The 20,777-nt window shown below is 39.9% G+C and overlaps 1 long non-coding RNA gene across 1 annotated transcript; it reads left to right on the plus strand.

Moving 5' to 3' along the window:
* Nucleotides 1–244: 244 nt before the first annotated feature.
* Gm51482 lies at nt 245–2,295 on the plus strand. The gene is made up of 2 exons (XR_003946772.1): nt 245–310; nt 1,880–2,295. It is a non-coding gene; the product is annotated as a predicted gene, 51482 (long non-coding RNA).
* Nucleotides 2,296–20,777: the final 18,482 nt, after the last annotated feature.

The following is a 20,777-nucleotide window of genomic DNA, read 5'->3' on the forward strand; positions in this document are numbered from 1 at the left end:
CACAAATGCTCTGAATTTAGAAATTTTTTTTTTCAATGTTTGATTTGACTAAACTACGTTTCCCTTAGAAGCTTCCAGTCTTGGCTTTGTTGGCTTGCATTTAGTAGACAAAATCTTCTACTATTTTCCATGGACTGCCTTCCCTGGAACCTACTTGCTGAAATGAGAGGTGGCGCACTGATGACACCTGGGCAGGTGTTTATTGTTTTGCACAGTTCAACCCTCACATTCTTCTTTGTCCTAGGTACAGAGTTCAAGAACAGCCAGAGGCAGGCTTTGTGTTTGACTCAAGGAAGAGAGAACACTGTAGGTGTGTTGAATGTAGAAAATTGAAAGCATTCTATTTGCATGTGTATTCTTATCTGTCTAACAATTTTGAAGATAGAATTTAAGCAAAATAAGTTTTAGCAGCAATTTTATAATATGTACTTTAGAATTAAGTTTTGATATAAATTATAAATTGCAATTTTTTTCAAAAATTTTATATTAACATTTCATATAATGTATTTTAATCAGAAAAAACCTGGTTATAACATTATAGAAGATTTTAGGGAAAAATTGAATTTGAAGTCAAAAGTAAAAGTTGAATTGTGTTTTTTAAGCATTAAATTATCGTATACTCAGCAATTGTTTTAGAAATCTAGAGACTGCCATATCCAGGGATCCATCCCAAAATTATCCTCCAAACGATGACACCATTGCATACACTAGCAAGCGTTGGCTGAAAGGACCCTGATATAGCTGTCTCTTGTGAGACTAGGCCGGGCCTAGCAAACACATAAGTGGATGCTCACAGTCAGCTATTGGATGGAGCACAGGGCCCCCAATGGAGGAGCTAGAGAAAGTATCCAAGGAGCTAAAGAGATCTGCAACCCTGTAGGTGGAACAACAATATGAACTAACCAGTACCCCGGAGCTCTTGACTCTAGCTGCATATGTATCAAAAGATGGCCTAGTCGGCCATCACTGGAAAAAGAGGCCCATTGGACACGCAAACTTTATATGCCCCAGTACAGGGGAATGCCAGGGCCAAAAAATGGGAATGGGTGGGTAGGGAAGTGGGGGGGGGGGGAGAGTATGGGGGACTTTTGAGATAGCATTCTAAATGTAATTGAGGAAAATATGTAATAATAAAAATATTTTAAAAAAGAAATGTTTTACAGGACAGATTACTATTTTGCCATAGATAGTCAATTGCAGACCAACCCAAAGTAAACACATTAAAAATATCTACAAAGTCAGCAAAGTAGAATATAGATTTGCCCCCTCTCCCCAACTGTTGTTTGACATTTGACCCAGTTTACTTAAAAGAATGAGCCACAATTACCTTTCAGGAAGGAAAATTAGGTATTTTCCTACCATGTAGTCAGTGAACTAATGAATTCTTGCCAACAGGAATAATTGCAAAGTATTATTGGCTGAAATAACCAATTACTGCATACTGCTACTCTCCCAAAACACGGCACTCTCGTTATTTTTTATCTTGACATAAAGCAATATGCTGTCAAGTTTGTAATCGCCCGTGTATTGTGAAAAAGTAGGTGGAGAGTTCTAAGTAAGGAAAGGGCCAGGAGCTGCTATGAGTAGAGCCTTCTCTGTGAGCCTTTGCCTTGGGGTTTGCCTGCTGCCGAAATACACTCTATGTCATCATTACTCTTGGTTTGGGGAAGGATTCTAAACCCTTTCAAAAGGCATTTTTATTTTATCTTAGTGTTAGTCTTAGAAATGCAGTACAATGTTAGTGCAGGTGCCATACTCGAGTGACTCACTGACTTGGGCTGAATTTATTACACATGAGTCAATCTGATACATTCTTGTGAAATAAAATCCCACTTTACTCACACAGTAGATTTTACACACAGCCCTTTTCTTTTTACAGGTGAATGTGTGAAGGCAGCCTCCACTACCACAAACCATGCAGTTGAGTTTGCCTCATGTGTGGATACTGCAGGAGTCAGCACATCCAGAGGGCAGTGGTTGAGCCTCTCCAGGGGAAAGGCACTGGTGTGGTGACTGAAGATACACTGTCCCCTCTGTTTACTCTCTGAGGATTCCACCCAGAGTTCTCATGTTGTTTTCATGCCCATGCTCTGAACACAATCTGCCTCTGAGTTGAAGTCAGTCCTCTGTGAGGGGATATTTTAAATGCCTTGCCGTGTGCTGGGGCAGCACCATTTTCACTGACTTTCCCCTGGTCCTCAGGCTTTTCTTGGTTTTCATGTGCAGACAGTATGTTGTTTTTCAACTTTCATGATTATGTGGTCAATTATTTTAATAAACATACAATGCCCACTATGGAAACTAATTATGTGTGCTTACATTTATGTGTTTGTATGGTACATTTATGTGCATGTATCAACATGTATCTGTCTATACATGTGTGTGTTCATGAGTATATAAATTATGTGTGTATATTAGTGTGTGCTTTTGAGTGTGCATATGCATATCTGTATGAATTGTGTGTGCATATGCATGAAGGCAAATGTACATTTAGGCATGTATGTGTGTCCATGTTTGTGTGTTTGTGTGTGTTCATATGCATATTTGCATTCCTTCATGTGCTTGTGTGTGTGTGTGCTGTGTGTATATAAATTTTCATATGTAAACTGTGTACGTGTATGCTTATGTGCTCTTGCATGAATGTATATGTGTGTATATGTGTGTTTGTGTGTGTCTTGCTCAGTTATATTGACTGACATACCACTGTAGAGACAAACAACTGAGCTTCTGACTTGTCTAGAGTGGCCATGCATCTGTGGTCTTGGGAGATTCACTTAGTATTTCCAGGAGGGCTTTTATTTTGTTGAGGGTACTTTCTCCATAGACACTAGCATTCAAGCTCCATGTCTTCTTTCCAACTTCTATTTTTCTTCTTGTTCATGGTTTAAGGAGGAGGGAGTGACAAGGGAGGACATCCTTTTCTTCCTCCCACCATGAGGCATGTGGTTGATCATAGTCTTTTATAAACCAACATGTCCTTTGGCAGAAGTTGACCATTTTACCTTGAGTGCATATTGAGTTTTATTAAGTACTGTTCTGCATCCATCCATACAATAATTAGTCATTTTCCTGGATGGGTTAAGGACCTGATACATCGTTTGCCCTGGACTTTGGCCTTGTGTTTTAGAAGAAACTGCTTATATTTTCTGTTTCCTCTTCCAGGACCCTAAAGGATCTTTCAGACACTCATTGTGAGAACCATCCAGGATGGTTGGGCATGAAGGGCTGAGGTCAGTCATTCAGCAGCTTCTAATGGTTTCTGGTACCAGTGGTTTCTACTCCAGGTAAAAAGACTTGAGTCATGAAGAGGAACCACCTCTTCATTCAGAAGTGATTCGCCACATAAGCTCAAGTTCCTGGATTTTCATTTCACAGGATTTTCTTATGACAAACAAAATGCTGAATCTATGCTTCCTAGAACTTACAGATGAAAGTGGTCTTCCTCTGTGAGACCCTTTGCAATGTTTGTTAATAGTTGGACTATAAATGCCTTCATATTGTGGATTATTTAGGAAAGTGTGTTGTTACCAGAAATAAAATAGGAGATACACCTTTCACATGAAAACATGAAAGTGAGTTTTAAAAACATATTCCTATGACTGAGGTTGAAAATGTACAACTTGTTAAATACCTTTACTGATATTTATATATCTGTATACACGTACACGTACACACACACACACACACACACACACACACTCTCAGTTACCAACAACAGATCAACAGATATTTCCAGAACATAATCCCTATTACCAAATAAATTCAGAAGAAAAATGTCCTCCTCTTTCATTTTTAATAAGCAAAGATATGGTAAAAAATATGTCATTGAGGAAAAGTGGGATAGTAATGCTAAATGGAAAAAGTAATGACTCGAAACTTCATTTTGACAAAACTCTGTGCAGTCCAATAAGGAAAACTGAGATGCTGAGTCAGGTGGGTTCTAGGGTCACTGGTGGTTGGTGCTGCACAAAGCCTAATGGGAAAGTGTGGTGGTTTGAATGAAAATGGCTCCCATAAGTCATAGGGAGTGGCAATATTGGAGGTGTGGCCTAGTTGGAGCAGGCGTGGCTTTGTTGAAGGAAGTGTATCATTGGGGTACGTTTCAGTAGCTCAAGCCAGGCCCAGTGTTTCTCTCTCTTCCCTTTGCACGCACACTCAGATCCTTCTCTAACACCATGTCTGCTTGAATGCCATCATGTTTCCCAACATGATGATAATGGACTAAACCTCTGAAAATGTAAGCCAGCCCCAATTAAATGTTCCTTCATAGGCGCTGCCATGGTCATAGTGTCATTGTGTCTCTTCACGGCAATAAAAACCTAATTAAGACAGAAAGGCAGAAAGGTAGTGGAAAGACCTCTGGCAAGGCTAGTTTCAAGTGTTTCAGCACTTAGGGATCTATCAGGACTTATGTGTAAAGGTGGTAAATGTGATTAAGAGTTCTCTTGTCACTGTTAGAATTCTTAGCAAGTCTCAGGTATTTACTTTACACTGGACTGAACTACTGTGTAGCCACTTGTCAGAATGTGTGGACTGAGATGTATAGCATTGTTCTCATCCATGGAATCTGGTCTTATTTTTACTAGTATGTTATGTCAGTTACTGTCCTCATCATCCTGCATACTCATTTGGCTTGTCCCTGCACATTGGTATCTTCCAGCTGAAGTGGCTTTATTGCTACACACTGTGTCCAGGTATAAGAGGACATGTGAGTCTGTCCTCTATGGAGAAAGACAAGCCTGGGGACACTGCTGATGCCTGCTGAATCTTGGTGTTTGCTTTCTACTGTAGACCCTATGTCTCCACTGCTTTCATCAGACCCCATGAACTGTTTCTGCCTTGCAACATTCCTGGAGGTATGTTGTCAAAGAGCATCTCTGACAGTGTGTTCAGCAATCCAAGGAGGGGGAAATGGAGTCAGCAACAATGTGAAGCAGGCACACACTGGCACATACTGGATGCATGAATCAAACTCCAACCAGCAAGCTCCAAGGATTTTATTGTTTCTTTTAGGCTTTTTATGCCACCTAAGACAAAATTCTCTACAAAGTTAGCCACAAGTTCAAAATTCTATAAAAGTAATCACCACAAAACATAGTCTTTAATAACAGATTAAAATCATTCCACAAAGCAATTTATGACAGGATCATTGATTATTTATTCTTTTGAAACCCATACCTAACTAAACTTTTCCCATCTATGTTTCTCTCCACAAGTTCATTGTAACTCCAAAGCAATAATTGTTTTGTCATTGATTAACAAAGTTTAAGCATGCCAAGTCTATAGTAGCAAGTTTTTTTCTATGCTCAACTAATGACAGTTTATATTTACCAAGAAATAGACCATCTGTTTACATCTTATTTTGAAGACTTGTTGAGCTAGACTGGTTAATCATCTCTATTCCTTTCTTAAAATAGAATAATTTACTTTTTGTTCATAACTTGGCCTTTTCATGGTGCACACTAAAACCTGTGATACATCCCTAGATCACAAAATCTCAGAACTCAGACCCAACTAACCTAGAATGAAATGTTTTCTTTGATCATTAACTTGTCCCAAGCCTACTTTTTCTTTTCCTACAACAGACCAGTTAATAAACTTTAACAACAAACATTTTACTATGTATTCACACATTCCTCTCACTGAATGAATTTTTAAAAATAAAAATAAAAATATTACATTTTCATTGGCTTTATTTATTATGTATGTGCACATTACTGCACATGCCATAGTGCAGGAGTGGAGGTCAGAGGACAAGTATGAGGACTCTGTCCTCAACCTTAACTATGTGGGACATGAGGATGAAGCTTAGGTGGTCAGGCTTGGTGGAAGACCTTTATCCTCTGAGCCATCTCACCACCTTTCATTCTATTCATTCATCTATTTCTTTCATTACACAAGGGTAAAAACCCTTTTGAATGCTTCTACATTTAAACTGATTATTGTCATTTTCAAAGAATTAAGCAACTTCCTTACTCTCCATCAGAGTGGACTTAAGTGCTATCCAAAATATAGTTAGTGTTAAGCACACAGTGTCTCTTAAGTTATGGGAATAGTTACACTCTGAAACTCCAGTGCTGTTGCAAAAATTGGCCCCAAGCTTTGCTTTCTCAAAGCTGATTCTGGAATAAGAGGTGTAGCTTTTCCTGCAGTAATCTATCCTACACAGGTGGTTCCTAATGCCACAATGCAGTTGGAAGAGACAGTTACATGCTCTGTTGCAATGCCTGAAGCCCTGTCGCTGAGTCGTATTCTATAGGGTTAGAGCACAGCACTGGATTTGGGCTGTTACTGAAAAGTCTTGCTGCACACTAAGCCTCTCTATGCTTAACTCATCCTTAACTTCCTGACTCTCTATCCTCACTACCTCTATTCCACCTTTTCCTCAAACATGCATGAAATTTCTAAGCTCATACATTTGTCTTACTGGTCATGCTCAAAGTCTGCACAAGGAGTTTTCTTCGAAGGGAAATTGTTTCCAGGATAGATAAAATTGACCATAGACTTAATAGGTGGTAGGGGGTCCAGTCAGGTACCCAACAAATATTTCATCTTCTACTAAATTGGTACTCATGTAGGGATTTGAAACTGAAAGCCATCCTCAACTACTCTGATAAACCTGGTTCCAACTATGCAATACTTTAGCAACATGGTGCAGGTCAATAAATGAAATAAGGCTCCTAGACATAAAATAACTCTGGTACAACAGCTGAAGTGTACACCTAAGAAAGGGTTTATACAAACTATGATTTAAACGTAGCCACAGATTTTTCAACTAAGCTAATTTTGAATGTAAAATCATTGTGACTGAATGGAAGCTAAGTAATTAAATTGAACAAGGAAGAAGCAAGCTTGAATCTAATTATGTTAATATATTAATTATGCAAACAACAACCTAAAATCTACATATATTTTGTGCTTCCCTTTGACTAAACCACTACTGGTTTCAAGTAAAAAGAATAAAATAGTATTTTTTTTAAACTTTCTATTGATTCTTTGTGAATTTCACATCATGGTTCCCAATCTCACTCACCTCTCTGTCCCTTTGTATCTGCTCTCTGCCCTTCTTGTTGGAGAAGCTGTAGTATGGCACAATGTGTCTGTCACACAGCACACCCTTTTGTCCATGTAGCTTTACTTGCAAATATTCATTGCCATGAGTTACTGGTCTAGTTTGAGGCCTCTGGCTTCTGCTACACTATCGATCCTGGATCCTCACCAGGACTCTGCTTGGATATACTGTTGTTGCCCTGTGTCATGGAGATCCTGAAGCTCTGGATCTTCAGGAACTGGTCCAGCGTTCATAGGTGGGCTAGATATTAGGCCAACTTGAAGCCCTGGGTCTGGGCCTGGATTGTGGCTGAACTTGTCAGTCCATTAGCTGTCCTGCACCCTCACCACCAGGGTGAGCTTTCCAGAACTGCCCTGGATAGCCCACACAATGCCACAGCTAGTAAGGTTCCTGTTTTTCCAAGAGCTGTACCTGGTTAGAGGCAGGGCCAGCTCTCCTATAATGCCCATGTAATCGGTGGAGCAGCTCTGCACAGGCTCTGCATCAACATGGCTGTAGATCAGGAATGGCAGACTGGCCTTTGGTGCTAACAGATCTCTACTGGTGCGGGGCCATGGACCCAGACATGGCTGTCAGCAGCAACATGAGCCAGGGCCTCACCATGGCATTAGGTGGCATCAGCAACTCACATCAGACTGCTCCTCACTACCATGAGTCTCCAGCTCCATCTTTCTTCATTGTGCTCACATCCTTCTGCTTCACTTTCTTTTCCATTTCTCCTCCACACACTTGCTTATCTTAATGGCACCTTGGACCTCTGGGTGTCTGGGGTCCTCTCAGGAGGGCTATGCCCCATCTAGAACCTGTGGCATTGGGTGAGAGTTGTCTTAGGCTTGCTCTACCCACCTCAGGCAAAAATATGGAACACTTCATGTCGAGGATAAAGACAGTCTGATTAAAGCCATTGCTAGCATGGTTACATAGAAGAAAGCAAAAGTGATATATTTTAATTTTTAGAAGATAGCTTAAGCATGAATTACAATGTTGAAATGGCATCAATAGCTAATGTTTGCTTATTCATCAGAGAATCAGTTTCCTTGTGTTAGTGGACTTAATCTTTGAAGATAGATGTATTCAATTCCACTCAGTAGATGAAAATACTGAACCAACCAGGCAATGTCAGTACTGGCCACTAGCCTACCTCAGCATCAGGTGCCAGGTGGATGCCTGCTTCCCAAGGTCCATTTCCTCCAGTGCGCATACTTATTTTATTATTTTTTTTAATGTGTGGTTTCACCTATATCACGTGCTCTTTTATAATTTTAATGTATGTGTGCATGCGCATATGCATGTTATGGGAAATAATAAAATAATGGACCGGCAGGCTTCCTATGCTATTGCCAGCAACTCTCTGCCCCAGTGGACAAGCTGGCCATGTGCTGGTGGACAATGGCCAACCTGTTTTTATCTCGTGGAGACTCTCTGACTCAGATCTCCAAACTCTCTCCACCCAGATCGCTAAGTTCCCACTGGTGGGTTGCTACCATGCCAGCCCCAAGCTTGAAATCCCCCACGGCCTTTGTGGTGCACGTCAGTCAAACCCACGCTTTGCCACCATGACTTTCTCTCTTGAACCCAGGCAAGCCACCGCATGAAGGAAAACAGAACACAAACTTATTTCAGAAACAATGCTAACTCAATCTCTGGGTGCAACAACTTAAACCTAATCTTGTAGTGGCAAATCCCTGTGGATCTGCCAAGATACCCAGAAACTCTAGCAGCTACATCTTGCCCTTATGCTATCCCTGTTCAAAAACACCCCATCTCTCACCTCCTCCTCTCTTCCCCTATCAAAGCCAAAAGTCCCTCCTACTTGTCCAGTGATTGGCTCCTTTATTCATTAGGGGATTTGTTCACAAGAACTTACCCGAGTATGTGACTCATACCTTGTCTGCAACCCCTCCCTGGAAAGCGGAATTAGCATCAAAATACAAACAGCACCAGGCGATCCACAACCTGCATGCATGTGTGCATGCGCTCGAGTATGTGTGCATGTGCGTGTGCGTGTGTGTAGAAGTCCATGGCAAGACCACCGTCTGATCCTTTGGAGTTAGTATCATCTATGGGTTCTGAGAAGCAAACTTGCTAGAGCAGCAAGCATTCTTGGTGGCTGATTTTTTTCTCTAGCCTCACTCTTCTACATATACTGCATTCATTGTGGATTTCTAGTCAACCAAATTCATATGCCATTTCCTCTTACTCAGTGTTATCCTTAGGATACAATTACATTTTATTTAGTTTCCCTTCCACAGAGGGCTAAAAAGCAATCAGACTGTCCATTATTCACTTAAGCTGACTTTGAGGGGCTTGTATTTGAATGTGTTTTCACCTGTTCTCAATAAATTTCTCTATAGTTGGAACCCAGCTTTCTACAGTGAAAGCTACAGCCTATTTCATAGTTACTTGGTGTTAATGATATTTCTTTTTATATAGAACAATATTCAAAATCAACAAATCAGAGATCACCAGCTCATTCACATCACCCAGATAAAGAGTAATTTCCTAAAGTAAAACTGTCAATAAAAAGTGGCATGGGTTGCAGCATCCGAGGAGTTTTGCTTTTATGGAGGGCAGGAGATGAACTTTCTAACACATTATCTTAAAAAACTCATAAATACACATCATTTATAGATGCAGGTGCTTCACTGTATTGCTTTTTAAATTATTCATCATAGCACTGCAAATGTATTGTGCCATATTAATTTTGATACTTAAAGTAAATATATTTGTTTGTTCTGTGTAAGGAGAAATTCAGAGGCTTACAGGGAAGGTTTTCCTGATACTCTCTGGTACTGTTTATAGTTTTTTTCATCAGCAACCACATCTACATCTAGCAAGTCTGTAGTGCTACAAGAAAACCGCCATAATCCTCACAGGATTTTCTTTGAAAAATGTTGAATTCAAGATAAGCTAATCTCACAGTTATGGGTTCCTGGGGAGGAGGAAGACTGAAGAGACTCATTGCATTACCCAAGCAAGAGAAATATCTTCCATCTATAAATGCTAAGATGGAAACTAAATGAACCTATTAGCGGAACATCTTAGCTCAGAATCCAGTGGGTTGGATCTAACTCAGAATGTGGACCATGTCTTTAGACCTCACCAGTTGCTACATAACAAAATAAAGGGGTGAGATGTTAAAGCAGAAGAGCAGAGGGGATATTGGAGGCCATAGCTGCCCAAGTCTCGCACCTCTCAAAGAGAGGCAAGAATCAAATAAGTATGCCCTGCCTCTTCATGAAAATAATCTGCTTTAGATATGCGAGTTCATCATATTGTTATGTGATGCCCTCAAATGCCACCATCAGAATCTACAGAAAATAACAGTGGGAAAAGCAGCTTGTGAAGCTCAGTGCCTGAATCAGCAGTGAGCCATGAGGGAGGACTCCTATGGAGGTACAAGTTACAACATGGAAAAGGAAGATGGTGATAAATCTGATCTTCAAGCTATAAATTCTTCTGTATTGTGATCCATGTTAAAAGAATACCTCAATCATATTCTATATCCACAGTCATAATGAGGCAGTTGAAGAGACTTTTCCCAAAATGAGGGTACCCTTTAACAAAACTGATGTGTTCTTTTGGTAAAAAAAAAAAAAAAAAAAAAAAAAAAAAAAAAAAAAAAAAAACATAAAGTAGACCCTGTATATTCTATACTATTAAAAATTTACTATATTTCTTAGTTAGTGTTCTATTGCTGGGAGTAGACACCATGACCACTGCAAGTCTTATGAAAGAAAATATTTATTTGGGACTTGATTACAAGTTTCAGAGTTTACTCTATTATTATCATGATGGGTAATAAGGCCACATACAGGCAGACAGACATGATGTTGAGGAAGTATCTGAGAATTCTACATCCAGATCCACAGACAGAAGGAAAAGTGAGACTCTGGGCTTGAAATTCTGTTTTTGAAACCTCAAAACCCACTCCCAGTGACACACTTCCTTCAGCAAGGTCATACCTCCTAATCCTTTCAGGTAGTGCAGCTCCCTGGAGATCAAGTATTCAAATCTTTGGAGGCCATTCACATTCAAACCATGGCTCCCTTTCCCTCAAAGGCTTTTAGACATATAACAATGCAAAGTACATTTAGTCCTACTTCAAAAGTCCCCACAATCTTATCACAGTCTCAACATTGTTTAAAAATCTCAATCTCGAGGATCACAAGTCCTTTTTGGTCTGCATCAGCACCAGGTCACCTTGGGCATGGAGTCAGCGGACACCCCAAAGGTCCTGAGAGGACTCTCCACGCGACCTTAGGACCACCGGTGAGTGGAACAGAACGTGTAGCACATTTTAAATCTAACATAAGTGGATGCTCACAGTCAGCTATTGGATGGATCACAGGGCCCCCAATGGAGGAGCTAGAGAAAGTACCCAAGGAGCTAAAGGGATCTGCAACCCTACAGGTGGAACAACATTATGAACTAACCAGTACCTGGAGCTCTTGACTCTAGCTGCATATGTATCAAAAGATGGCCTAGTCGGCCATCACTGGAAAGAGAGGCCCATTGGACACACAAACTTTATATGCCCCAGTACAGGGGAATGCCAGGGCCAAGAAGTGGGAGTGGGTGGATAGGGAAGTGCGGGTGGGGGAGGGTATGGGGGACTTTTGGGATAGCATTGGAAATGTAAATGAGGAAAATACCTTATATATAATGGTTTGTTACACCTATAAAACCCATGGCATATGCATAAGTGGCATATCTTGCCAGGCCACTTGTTCTTGTGACTCACAGGATTAATAGTTGGGTTATAATTTCTTTACTTCTCTAGTAATATAAGTAGCACTTTACTCTGGAAGCTAGAAAGTAGAGGTTTCAAACCTGATTTCTTAATTTCTCAATGTCTTATGATTCAAGCATGTAGAAGCTTCAGTAATAATGTCTTACCACCAAGTTCTAAAGAGTAACCAAAGCCATGGCAATGCCTTATAATGTGTGTGTGTGTGTGTGTGTGTGTGTGTGTGTGTGTGTGTGTGTGTGTATGTATGTATGTGTGTGTCTGTAGAACCCCACTGAAAAACAACCCACACCTGGCACTAGGTCTTTTATGAGATAGCCTATGGCATCAGGGAGAAACATTGTCTCACATTATATGGAGAGCCCATTTAAACTTTGTCTACATGTATATATGTGTATAGTTTTGGGAGCATCTATAGTAGGAGACCTCTGTATGGCTTTTTCAGAGGTCTTTAGTGTTAATTATCCTCCAATCCCTCCAATCCCCTGGTTTCCCATTCCCACTTTTTTTAAACTCTTCTCGTTCTATTATGTCCCCCTCAAATAACTTGTGTTCTATCTTGACTTCTGTCAAAATCCACTCTCATAGTCACTTACTAATTTTATGACTTGATATCTCAACATGTCTTTAATTTACATTTGAAAACAGCCTGAGAAATTTCTGATTTGTATTCAGCTACATATTCTCTGACACTATTCAAATGCCTGGTACCTTCTACAAGATCAGTTTTTAAAATAGATATGAATGCATCTATTGAGTCAGAGATAAAGTTTTGTAAGATAGTCAGGCAAGATCTTTAAAATCATGTAATAATTAGGCTTACTCCAAAATATGATGTCATGACTTTGCTAAAGGAAATACTAAACACTGTGGTGGAATAGACTCTATCAGAAAGCCAATTGTCCTTCCAAAAAACAACCAAACAAGACAATAATAACAACCAATGTATATAAACAGTTTAGTCAGATGATGCATGAATAGATAGGCACTGCTGTGTGGTGTGGGAGCACATGGTGGAGATTACTCTTTGGAGAACTAAAGTAACCCTGCATATAAAGGGAGAATCTGAGAATGCTCCTTAGGTTGTGTTCTTATTCTGTATCCCTAATGTGAGGATGGTGAGGTTAGAGCCACAGTATTAAATGCCAAGCACAGATGAAAAAAAAAAAACTATGGCTGAGGGAGCTGAGTAGTTCAAACTAAGTTTGATGTGAGCCTAGGCCTGGGATGGAAGGCTTGAAAGAACGGTGGACATGGAAAGATGAAACCATTGAGATTCAAATAATGAGTATGTAAGAATTCTCTTTAAGTGAATGAATACAAAAACAGCAACAAAACAATATCCTTATCCCCTTAGTCTTAAAAATCCTCCCAATTTTTAAACTTCATAACTCTCTACCACCATTTCATAAACCAACATTGTGTATTACCTGCTCTATTAAGAAACTGAAGAGATGAACCCCTGTACCTTGGCAGAACTGATCATTTAGCATCACAATTCAAAAGAGCCATCCTAGCATTGCCTGGACCCACTGGAAACAGCAGGGGCAGTTTCTTCTTGACACCTCTGAGGTTCTGCTTCTGCTTGGCTCATTCACTTGGCACAAGTCCCTTTTTGACAGCCATTCCTTCATCACTATGAGTTTTTCATTTCACTTCCACCCACTGCAACCATGATCCTCATGGGGAAGTATTCATTATTTGTCTCTGAAGTCAGGAGTGGAAGACTCCCTCATTCAGTACCTTTTGTGAACACACACAGGACACTTGTGTGTAACAAGAAAGGAAGAGGGACATTTCTGCATCCTCCAGAGACATGTGAAGAGTGTGTCTAGATCGTGTTCATGGCCATCATTGTCTGCAGCACCAGCATCTGCACAAAAGTAACAAAAGATCCCAGCCTGGACTGAGTCCTCATTTTCCATCCTTTTCCTGGGCCTCTGATTCTCGTTGTCTACAATTGAGGGTATTCAGAGCAGGAGAAGAGAGAAGAGGACTTGGAATATGAGTGGCCCCAAAAGTTAAAGCATCCTTAGCTACCTTGTGAAGGTTCCTGTATGTTCATTAGTACTGAGATAAAAAGTACCCATTTCCTATAACATACACTTGAAGTGCAAGGAAGAATCTGTCTGAAGAGTTGATAAGATTCTCTGGGGGACACTGTGTCCACATGTATATAAACTAGCCCACATGCAGTTTCCCTTGTGGCATATAATTAAAGTTGCTGGAATGAAAAGGAATGAAACATTTAAAGTGTGTAGAGCCAGAGGGTGTATGGGAAGACAGAATGTTAATAAAATCTATAGTAGCAAATATAATACACAGAGAAGAAAATTTGTAAATGTGGCAGATAATGTAAGACTAAATTCTATAAACATAAAGATATAAGGGTCAGACCCTGGAATGGAATGTAATCAATTCAAAGAAATTACCAACACTTTCTGGAAGAAATAAAAGCAACAGGATAAATGGTAGGTCTGTGGACATCTTCCATATTTATGAAGAAACGTTATCCTATAATCATACAATGAAATAAAGGTCATTAAACTTTCAACTGCAGGTAAAAATCAAAACTAAAAGAGAATCTTTCTCTTCCAGAGGGTTAGACTAACAGGCTGAATTTATAGAAGCAGAAGAGAAAGGTACAAATAGAGTTTCCCTGTAATAAATCTATCTTGACTGCAGTTATTCTGCAGGACTTATAGTTGTGATTCCCTAGGACATTCCAGAAAAGAAAGACAATTCCACATACCCCTTTCAGAGTCTGAAATAGAAATGAAGCTAAAGTCAAAAGAAAACCAGCAACTACCTTCACTCTTGTTGTGAATTTCACATAATTCATAAATTGTAGGATCATGTTTTATAATAATGTCAGTTATGTTACCACTCTTTTGCTGTATATTGCCCATCTGTATGTATGTGTCCCTGTGTGTGGGTTAATGCACCTGTGTGACCAGTTATGTATGTAAATGAGGGACAAAGAATGACCTTGGACACCATTCCTCTGGTGTCATCCACCTTTTTTTCTGACCTGGGACCTCTTGGTATCATGCTGCTCACAAAAAAGACAGGTCTAGGTAGTTACTGAGCCCATAGATCTGCTGCCCTGTCTCCTTGGTGCTGAGATTACAAGTGCATACTGTGGTGCTGCCAGGATTTACATGTGTCCCAGAATTTTAACTCAAGTCCTCATGCTTGCAAGACAAGCATTGTAGAGGCATCATCTCAGACTTAACTATTCAAATTTTGTAGGGAATATGTTTATTAAAAATTTAGTTTCCTAAAATAATAAATTCATATTATCACATTAAAAGAAGTAGGATCTGTGTGTCAGTATGATGTTTGCTATTCAGTCACTTGTGAGCTGTGGACTCAATTCCTGTTATATCATGCACAGGTTGACACATGAATCAGAATGGAGTTTGAGTGCTTGAGAAGAAAATGTCATCTGCCTCAAGAAACTAAAATATTTCACATGACCTATTACAATTCCTAAACCTTTCCTTGGACTTAACTTCAAATATTGGTATCACCTCCTAGCCCAGCTTCTCCTGTCTCTATGCATCACCTCCAGTATACCCCTTTCTCCCAATACCTGTCTCCACTCATTCCCATTGCCTTGGCTCCAAGAACAGTGATTCATGTTTATTTGCTCTATTCCCAGCTCTATTTAAAATACTAATGAGTATATCACTTCTTGGCCTATTAATTTCCACAGTTGTTGTTTCTTCCAGATAAATGCTTAAATGGTGTGATGGTTTGTATTTGATAAGCCCAGGGAGTGTCATGATTAGAAGGTGCAGTCACTATGGGTGTGGAGTATAAATAAGACTCTTATCCTAGCTGCCTGGAAGTGAGTCTTCTACTGCAGCCTTCAGATGAAGATAGAACTCTCAGCTCTGCCCACATCATGCCTGCCTGGATACTGCCCTGCTCCCACCTTGATGATGATGGACTGAACCTCTGAACATATAAGCCAGCTCAATTAAATGCTGTCCTTTATAAGACTTGCCTTGGTCATGGTGTCTGTTCACAGCAGTAAAACCCTAAGACAAATGGTATCTCTTGAATATAAATATTTATATCATTATTGTAGGGAATATTTATTGGGCAGTTAACACCAAGTTTTTATTCAAACAGTAATTATCTTGTTAATTCCTACAGATCCACAGTAAAGTCAGAAACTGATAACTCGTCATTCTTAAAATGCACCACAGGACATTGAAAACTTCCATCTGAAGCAAAGCAGCCAACTCTGGAACTATCAGTCATGTCACCATTGTTCACATGGGCTGTGCTATATTCTCACAAGTATTGGTTACAGCAAAGGGCAGTCTTGTTTTGGAAATTTAGTTCTTCATAATAAAATAAGAAAAGGTGGATAGTATCCATTTTGGTGAAAAAGACCAGCGTTAACCTGATCAATAGTCAGGCATTGTGTTGTCTTGTTAGTATGACAAAGTATCTGATAAACGTAACTAAGGGAAAGGGTTTATTGAGACTTGCAGTGCCAGGGGACACAGTACATCATGGCGGGGAAGGTATACAGGCAGGAGCAGGAGGCAGCAGTTCTCACTGTGTCATCAGAGAAGAAAAGCATAAGAAGGAAATAGGGACAGCTATAAAACCTCAAGGCTCTCCCAAATAAACCACTTCCTCTAGCAAGACTCTATCTCCTAGTGTTACACAGTCTTCCCAGATAATGCTTCAGGCTGGGAACCAGCTGCTCAAACACAGGAGAGAGTATAAGTGTGTGTGTGTGTGTGTGTGTGTGTGTGTGTGTGTGTGTGTGTGTATGTGTGTGTGTGTGTGTGTGTGTGTGTGTGTGTGTGTGTGTGTGTTGGGGGCAGTTTAAATTGAAACAACAGCAAGCACAAGCACTCAGATATGACAGTGTTCAATATTCATGTCCATTGATAGGAACATGTTCAGAAGTTCCAAAACCTTCAAAAATCAGCAATGATTTTGACATTAAAGAGTATAACCTTTTACCAAGGAAGACACTTGCCATATTCTATAATACTGTAAAGTTTGATGAGTCCCAGGGTTCTTTTGCATATGTGAGGACTCCAGCTATGGATCCACCAGAGGCCTGGTTCTTTATAATGAAAGCTCACCCTATTTATAGCTACACTCCCAGAAAATGTCCAGATGATGGAAGAACATAAGCATCTTTGAATAACTGTGGCTGACTACAGTGCGTGGTTTCATATTTATACTTATGACAGAAAGCTATCCAGAAAAAAATACAATATATTTTCTATTGAGAAATAATATAATCTAGTTCTCTGCAAAGTCATAAAATTATTTTCATGGGGATAGAGAAAAAGGAAAATGTATTTATCATTGAGAAAACTTTGAGCCAATCTGGGATATTCATCACAAGTTGAATGAGATTGTAAAGATGGTAAGAAGGTAAAGACACAGGGATCCTGTCCCTCTAATGTATGTTTTAAAGAATAAAAAAAATATAGATATTTCACAACGTTAGATATAGGCTTAGTTTAACTCCCCTCAAGTAGTAATGGCCTTTTGGCTGAAATGGCAAAAAGGAGCAATTCTAGAAACTGTCTAACTAGTCCTGTGGTTGGAGTTGGCCAGAGAGACAACCAAACAAGAAAAACAAACAAAAAACCCAGAAGCGACTCGAGCCCCGAGGTACCTTGCCAGCGGAGTCGCCCGACACCCGCAAGGGCCCACACAGGATTCCCCACAGGATGCTAAGACCTCTGGTGAGTGGAACACAGCGTCTGCCCCAATCCAATCTCACGGAACCTGAGACTTCAGGAAATAGGGAAGCAGACTACCCGGGCCTGACCTGGGGCACAAGTCCCTTCCACTCTACTCAAGCACTGGGGTACCTTGCCAGCGGAGTCGCCTGACAGCCGCAAGGGCCCACACAGAATTCCACACGGGATCCTAAGACCTCTAGTGAGTGGAACACAACTTCTGCCAGGAGGCCGGTTCGAACACCAGATATCTGGGTACCTTCCCTGCAAGAAGAGAGCTTGCCTGCAGAGAATACTCTGCCCACTGAAACTAAGGAGAGAGCTAGCCTCCCAGGTCTGCTTATAGAGGCTAACAGAGTCACCTGAAGAACAAGCTCTTAACAGAGACAACTATAACAGCTAACTTCAGAGATTACCAGATGGCGAAAGGCAAACGTAAGAATCCTACTAACAGAAATCAAGACCACTCACCATCATCAGAACGCAGCACTCCCACCCCACCTAGTCCTGGGCACCCCAACACAACCGAAAATCTAGACCCAGATTTAAAAACATTTCTCATGATGATGATAGAGGACATCAAGAAGTCACTTTCATAAGTCGCTTAAAGAATTCCAGGAGAGCACTGCTAAAGAGTTACAGGCCCTTAAAGAAAAGCAGGAAAACACAACCAAACAGGTAGAAGTCCTTAAAGAAAAACAGGGAAACACATCCAAACAGGTGATGGAAATGAACAAAACCATACTAGAACTAAAAACGGAAGTAGACACAATAAAGAAAACCCAAAGCGAGGCAACACTGGAGATAGAAACCCTAGGAAAGAGATCTGGAACCATAGATGCGAGCATCAGCAACAGAATACAAGAAATGGAAGAGAGAATCTCAGGTGCAGAAGATTCCATAGAGAACATCGACACAACAGTCAAAGAAAATACAAAATGCAAAAGGATCCTAACTCAAAATATCCAGGAAATCCAGGACACAATGAGAAGACCAAACCTACGGATAATAGGAATTGATGAGAATGAAGATTTTCAACTTAAAGGGCCAGCTAATATCTTCAACAAAATAATAGAACAAAACTACCCAAACATAAAGAAAGAGATGCCCATGATCATACAAGAAGCCTACAGAACTCCAAATAGACTGGACCAGAAAAGAAATTCCTCCCGACACATAATAATCAGAACAACAAATGCACTAAATAAAGATAGAATATTAAAAGCAGTAAGGGAGAAAGGTCAAGTAACATATAAAGGCAGGCCTATCAGAATTACACCAGACTTTTCACCAGATACTATGAAAGCCAGAAGAGCCTGGACAGATGTTATACAGACACTAAGAGAACACAAATGCCAGCCCAGGCTACTATACCTGGCCAAACTCTCAATTACCATAGATGGAGAAAACAAAGTATTCCACGACAAAACCAAATTCACACAATATCTTTCCACGAATCCAGCCCTTCAAAGGATAATAACAGAAAAGAACCAATACAAGGACAGAAATCACGCCCTAGAACAAGCAAGAAAGTAATCCCTCAACAAACCAAAAAGAAGACAGCCACAAGAACAGAATGCCAACTCTAACAACAAAAATAAAAGGAAGCAACAATTACTTTTCCTTAATATCTCTTAATATCAATGGACTCAATTCTCCAATAAAAAGACATAGACTAACAGACTGGATACACAAACAGGACCCAACATTCTGCTGCTTAAAGGAAACCCATCTCAGGGAAAAAGACAGACACTACCTCAGAGTGAAAGGCTGGAAAACAATTTTCCAAGCAAATGGTGTGAAGAAACAAGCTGGAGTAGCCATCCTAATATTGGATAAAATTGACTTCCAACCCAAAGTTATCAAAAAAGACAAGGAGGGACACTTCATACTCATCAAAGGTAAAATCCCCCAAGAGGAACTCTCAATTCTGAATATCTATGCTCCAAATGCAAGGGCAGCCACATTCATTAAAGACCCTTTAATAAAGCTCAAAGCACACATTGCACCTCACACAATAATAGTGGGAGACTTCAACACACCATTTTCATCAATGGATAGATCGTGGAAACAAAAACTAAACAGGGACACAGTGAAACTAACAGAAATTATGAAACAAATGGATCTGACAGATATCTACAGAACATTTTATCCTAAAACAAAAGGATATACCTTCTTCTCAGCACCTCACGGGACCTTCTCCAAAATTGACCATACAATTGGTCACAAAACAGGCCTCAACAGATACAAAAATATTGAAATTGTCCCATGTATCCTATCAGACCATCATGGCCTAAGACTGATCTTCAATAACAACATAAATAATGGAAAGCCAACATTCACGTGGAAACTGAACACCACTCTTCTCAATGATACCTTGGTCAAGGAAGGAATAAAGAAAGAAATTAAAGACTTTTTAGAGTTTAATGAAAATGAAGCCACAACGTACCCAAATCTATGGGACACAATGAAAGCATTTCTAAGAGGGAAACTCATAGCTCTGAGTGCCTCCAAGAAGAAACAGGAGAGAGCACATACTAGCAGCTTGACAACACATCTAAAAGCTCTAGAAAAAAAAGGAAGCAAATTTACCCAAGAGGAGTAGACGGCAGGAAATAATCAAACTCAGGGCTGAAATCAACCAAGTGGAAACAAGAAGAACTATTCAAAGAATTAACCAAAGGAGGAGTTGGTTCTTTGAGAAAATCAACAAGATAGATAAACCCTTAGCTAGACTCACTAGAGGGCACAGGGACAAAATCCTAATTAACAAAATCAGAACTGAAAAGGGAGACATAACAACAGATCCTGAAGAAATCCAAAACACCATCAGATCCTTCTACAAAAGGCTATATTCAACAAAACTGGAAAACCTGGACGAAATGGACAAATTTCTGGACAGATACCAGGTACCAAAGTTGAATCAGGATCAAGTTGACCATCTAAACAGTCACATATCCCCTAAAGAAATAGAAGCGTTATTAATAGTCTCCCAGCCAAAAAAAGCCCAGGACCAGACGGGTTTAGTGCAGAATTCTATCAGACCTTCAAAGAAGATCTAATTCCAGTTCAGCACAAACTATTTCACAAGAGAGAAGTAGAAGGTACTCTACCCAACTCATTTTATGAAGCCACTATTACTCTGATACCTAAACCACAGAAAGATCCAACAAAGATAGAGAACTTCAGACCAATTTCTCTTATGAATATCGATGCAAAAATCCTC

This window comes from Mus musculus, chromosome 7 (assembly GCF_000001635.26).
Source record: "Mus musculus strain C57BL/6J chromosome 7, GRCm38.p6 C57BL/6J".
In the NCBI taxonomy this organism is placed as follows: domain Eukaryota; kingdom Metazoa; phylum Chordata; class Mammalia; order Rodentia; family Muridae; genus Mus; species Mus musculus.